This window comes from Aethalodelphis obliquidens, unplaced genomic scaffold (genome assembly GCF_003676395.1).
Source record: "Aethalodelphis obliquidens isolate GAN/ISIS:26980383/991018 unplaced genomic scaffold, ASM367639v1 scaffold5, whole genome shotgun sequence".
Classification (NCBI taxonomy): Eukaryota; Metazoa; Chordata; class Mammalia; order Artiodactyla; family Delphinidae; genus Aethalodelphis; species Aethalodelphis obliquidens.
In genome coordinates, this window is record NW_020837949.1 from 10,969,629 (window position 1) to 10,975,324 (window position 5,696).

At 40.4% G+C, this 5,696-nt stretch overlaps 1 pseudogene; it reads right to left on the minus strand.

The window, feature by feature from the left end:
- Positions 1–1,431: 1,431 nt before the first annotated feature.
- On the minus strand, positions 1,432–2,353 carry LOC113617796 (olfactory receptor 13-like; annotated as a pseudogene).
- Positions 2,354–5,696: the final 3,343 nt, after the last annotated feature.

Sequence of the window (5,696 nt, forward strand, 5' to 3'; positions counted from 1 at the left end):
CCCTTGGGCATTCTATCTTTTATTCATTTCCTTTTTATCCATCATATTCATCGTGCACCTGTTCCTGTGAACATTCTCTTACAGAACTTCTCCCGTGTCTCTATTTTCTAAACACAACGATTAAACTTTTCTAAAGCTTATATACTATGTAGGTGATCAACTTTGCAAATTCTTCCAGATTCCCTTGAGAAACCTGGTTTTCTCTTTAAAGCCTTGAGACAGAAAAATAGATTGATTTCATGTAGTGGGTAAGTAGGAAAATGTATACAGAATAAATTTTTTAAATTGAATGAGGTCATCCCCTGAGATGTATCTTGGAATATTTATCCAAGACAAAGCAGAGAGTTGGATTTATTTTCTCCAGATGATCCAACATTGAAGAGTAGGGATAGTGACCCTCACTTTCTGTATCCAAAGAGAGCACAGACCCTCACAGGCTGATCTAGGGTACTGTGTTTAGACCTACATCCTCTTTAGAGGCTCACTTTGCAGGAACAAAAAATAATTTTGCTCTAGAGGATGGTACAGGAAATATTCACAATGAGTCAATCAGTATCAAGATCTCCTGTTCTACTAAACTTCTAATTAAGTGTTATGAAAATAATTTCATGTGACCAAATAAGTTTGGAACACACTGGCTAAAAATTGCAATAGAATTCTTTATTTACCATAGGAAGTTTTACAGTTTTTACTGTATGAGAATATGAATTGTGAGTCCCCTAAAATGAGACATTTAATATGTAATAATTCTCAAACTTATTTGACCACAGAATTTATTTTTAAAGCCCTCTTAAGGGGCTAGAGATTTGAGGAAAACATTTTGGGAGGTATGGGGCTGGAACATAGCTTGATGAAGAAATTATAAATAGTATTATTCTAGATCTGTGGCTTCCAAATACTGGTCTATAACATCCAATAGCATCACAATTTGCTATAGATAATATTTGGACAATGATAATATTTAAAGGCATAGATTTCTATAAAATATTTCCTACATCTACTCAATCAGTGACCTAATGGTGGGTCAGGAGACAGTTCTATTTATTTATTTATTTATGGCTGCGTTGGGTCTTCGTTTCTGTGTGAGGGCTTTCTCTAGTTGCGGCGAGCGGGGGCCACTCTTAATCGCGGTGCGCGGGTCTCTCACTATCGCAGCCTCTCTTGTTGCGGAGCACAGGATCCAGATGCGCAGGCTCAGTAGTTGTGGCTCACGGGCCTAGCCGCTCCGCGGCAGGTGGGATCCTCCCAGACCAGGTCCCAAACCCGCGTCCGCTGCATTTGCAGGCAGACTCTCAACCACTGCGCCACCAGTGAAGCCCCGACAGTTCTATTTTTAATAAGAGTCTTAGATAACCTTATGCTGAGTTGGGTTTGGGACCTCTTAAGATAATATCCTCCTAGGTCACTGTCAACCCCGATACCACCAGCTTTTCATAAAGCCCTCTCTATTCCCAGCACTCTCTGCAAGGCATTCTCTACTTCTGAATTCCTAAGAGTATAGATAAGGGGGTTGAGCATGGGATTGAAAGTCTGTGAAACAGGAAAAGATATTTCTTCTGTTCCTTGGGCTTCCCATATCTGGGTCCAACATACATGATTATGGCTATGCCATGAAAGAGTCCAACCACACAGAGGTGAGATGAGCAGATGGACAAGGCTTTTCTTTGACGTTCCCCAGGCTGGATCCTGAAGATGGCACAGAGGACACACATATATGAGCTTACAATTGAGAAGTGTCCCACTAGCACAGAAATCATTCCAGCCAGTACCACAGTTTCATGGATATGTGTATCTGTACAAGCAAGTTTGAGAACAGCCATGATTTCACAGAAAAAGTGATTGATTTTCTGGGATATACAGAAGGGTAAGGGTAAAAGTAACACTAGATGAATCAAAGGCAGAAGGACTCCAATGGTCCAGGAAATCACCACCAGCATGATGCAGACTCCCCAGATCATGACGGCAGAGTATCAGAGGGGCTGGCAGATGGCTACATGGTGATCATAGGACATCACCACCAGGAGAAGACATTCTGTGACAGCAAATGTCAAAAAGACAAAGCTTTGTGTCATGCAGCCAGCAAAGGAGACAGGCTTGTCAGGACTCAGGAGGTTTACCAGCATCTAGGGCATGGTGTTGCAGGCATAGGCTGTGTCAATGATGGCCAGGTGTGAGAGGAAGAAGTACAGTGCAGTCTGGAGTCCAGTGAGATGAGCCCCAGGATGACCCCGTTCCCCAGCAGGGTGAAGACATAGAACAGAGAGAAGAGCCCAAAGAGAAGCATCTGAATCGTTGCATCAAGGGGAAATCCCAGTAGGGTGAACTCTGTGATACATATCATATTGTCTCCCATATCCCTATGACACAGGAAATTCAGTTAATGTCCATGGTTAAAGAGAAGTCTTTGAAAATAGATGTATGTCAACTATACCTTTCTGTGGCATAAAAAAAGTGTTCAGAAACACTTGCAGTGAATTTTTGTGTTTTTAAATGAATGCTTAAAGAATTTATTTGGGGCTTCCCTGGTGGTGCAGTGGTTAAGAATCTGCCTGCCAATGCAGGGGACACGGGTTCGAGACCTCGTGCATGAAGATCCCGCATGCCGTGGAGCAGCTAAGCCCGCAAGCCACAACTACTGAGCCTGCGTGCCTAGAGCCCGTGCTCCGCAACAAGAGAAGCCACTGCAATAAGAAGCCTGTGCACCACAATGAAGACTAGCCCCTGCTCGCCTCGCCTCAACTAGAGAAAGCCTGCAGGTAGTAGCAAAGACCCAACGCAGCTAAAAATAAATAAACAAAACAAATAAAATTTTTTAAAAAAGAATTTATTTGGTAACCTTAAAATATATACATACATAAACACATATATATACATATATTTCCTTTCTTGTTGTTAAGTTTTTAGTAGAGGCTAAGTTTTCAAAATATTGGTTTGGCCAAAAAGTTCGTTTGGGTTTTTCTGTAAGATGTTAAGATGGTACGAAAAACCCGAACAGAGTTTTGGGCCAACCCAATGACTATGTTGCCACATGTTAATAGAATACATAGTTTTTGTTTCTTTCACTGAGATATCTCATATCCTTCAAATAAATTCTGCTTTTCTTTGCTCATATTAGAGTTACTTCTGTTTTTTTTTTTTTTTCAAAAACTATGACCCTTAACTGATACACATGCTAAAGTCCTTAAGCTGCAGTACGTCTAATCTCAACTTGGAAGGGCTCATCAAGGGCAGGGTATACTAAAGGTAGATGTACCACTTCCCAGATACACCATTAGCCTCTCACCTACCTGTCGAAACACACTTTCTACTTCTGCATCTGTTGTCACCTCCACAACTAATATTGCACAAAATCTCTTCTTGTTCAAATATAATGACTTATTTTCAGCCTAAAGTCTATTTTTTCATATTTAGCTTTTCAAAATACTTAGATGAACATTTATATGAATGACTGAATAGATTTGTACTGTGTTGTTTATCTAAACACAAAAACAGATTCAGTAACTTTGTTAGATTTTGACTCAATACTGATAAACACTCTAGAAATACCCAGTTTTAGATACTGTCTCTGCACGTGATTGGCAATAGCTAGAGGACTTGTGAGAGATGCTGCAAAGGGGTCTTTAAATTCCTTGAGACATAGAACTAAATCATCTTTCTTATTCTATGATTCCACAATTAGAATGTACGTAGAAACGTGATATTGCCCTTCTTGCTTAAATTTTATTCCTTTTTTTTTTTTTTTTTTGCATTACACAGGCCCCTCACTGTTGTGCCCTCTCCCGTTGCGGAGCACAGGCTCTGGACGCACAGGCCCAGCAGCCATGGCTTACATGCCCAGCCGCTGCACGGCACGCGGGATCCTCCCGGACCGGGGCACGAACCCGTGTCCCCTGCATCGGCAGGCGGACTCTCAACCACTGCGCCACCAGGGAAGCCCTATTCCCATTTTTTAATGTAAAATCATCTTGTCTTGAACAGAGCAAGAGTGAGAAGTAATTCTCCATTTAAATGGCTATAAAATTATCAACCCATTTAAAAATCATCCCATTTGCCTTCTTACTCCCCTATTGCTATTCCAATGTTAAGTGTCAGGTCCAGAAGTTTGAAAATAAAATAATTTGGTATTTATTGATTTCCTATTACATACCTACCATTGTTCTGAGGGTGGAGCTATCAATGATAGGAACTCTGAATACATACTAACTGCTTAGACTCTGGTCTCATGATACTGTACATAAATACATAACTATTTGTACACTTATCCAATAACTGAATATTTGTCCTTATATATTTAGATATATGACTTCCCTCTATACGTGGTTTTAGATACTGTCTCTGCAGTGGTTCTTTAAGCCTAGTGGTACTTTAAGCCTAGTTTTTAAAATTAAAAGGTACTGGACTTTTTTGATTAATATTAAATGTTTACCAGAAAGTCGTACACACTTATCTCGTTACCTTAAAAATAGCTACCAGTAAAAAATAACCATTCATATATTGATTATATTAACATATTGATATATTGCTTAATAGTATCTTTTACTCAGCCTACTATTTTTACTAACAATGAGAAAAATTTGAGCATTAATAAAACTATACTTTTGCATGATATTGAAGAGTGACAGTGAAAGCTAACAGGCAATGAAAATGATGTTAAAATATATTTGACCGGAACTCACAAAAGTAATTAAGAAACTTGTGTATCTAGGGATGATTTTTGTGTAAGGACCTCACAAAATCTTCATGCAGAAAAAGCAAACATACCTGGTGTGGCTAAATTTCCTGATGGTGCTGGAAGGCTTGTTCCTCCTCTGAGAACTGCCAAGGAAGGATATTGGCTTTTCATGTTGCCTAAAAGAAGAGAAGGCTTTATTCATGTATTATCTCCACAGGGCACCTTCTCAATTGTCATGAGGGCTTTGGGTAGGGCATGAGACAGTAGGTCTCACTTACACCAGCGTGCTCCCTATAGAGACGTAAAGCCAACCACTGTTCCCCTTCTGAGACTGAAGAGGATTGGCAGTCTCTGTCTCTGAGGAAGCCAGAGAAATAGCGAGATCTTTAGAGGTTAAGATAAGAACAGGAAATACCTTCATAATTAAAAGGATACACACATATTAAGTTATACTCTGGTGACCCCATGAATATTACAGGTACCCAAATATAGGAATTTATTATAGTTTCATGAATTTTTATGTTGTTCCAGCTCCCAAACATTCAAGAGGCACTCAGGAGATGCAGAGATTCATCCCTGGTTATCGTCTGACAGTGAAATAGAAACCTGACCTTAACTCCCAAAGCCATATTTCTTTTAGCGTACATAGTCCTGTTTCCCAGCTGCCGTGAACCTTATAGGAGAATAAACTTGTCTTCAAAGGCGATAACCATGAAATCATTTTAGATAGCGACTCAGAAGCTGCATCCTTGAGCACAGATCCGGAAACGTGTGGGCGCCCCTGTTAGGGTTTCACGGTGGACATGCCCCGCAGCTCGGTGATCTGCCTGGAGGGTGAATGAATAAGGCCCAAGGGCTGAGTGAAGCTTACTTTTGAAAAACTTCCCTTTTTGATAATTTCCGACCTGCCCTTATGGGAAAGATAGAGCTCTGTAAAAGCAGAGGGCCAACTCCTGTCCTCTCTACCCTTATGGTGGGGCTGGTTATAGGTATTCTACCTATCGGAGTAGGCAAATACTACTAT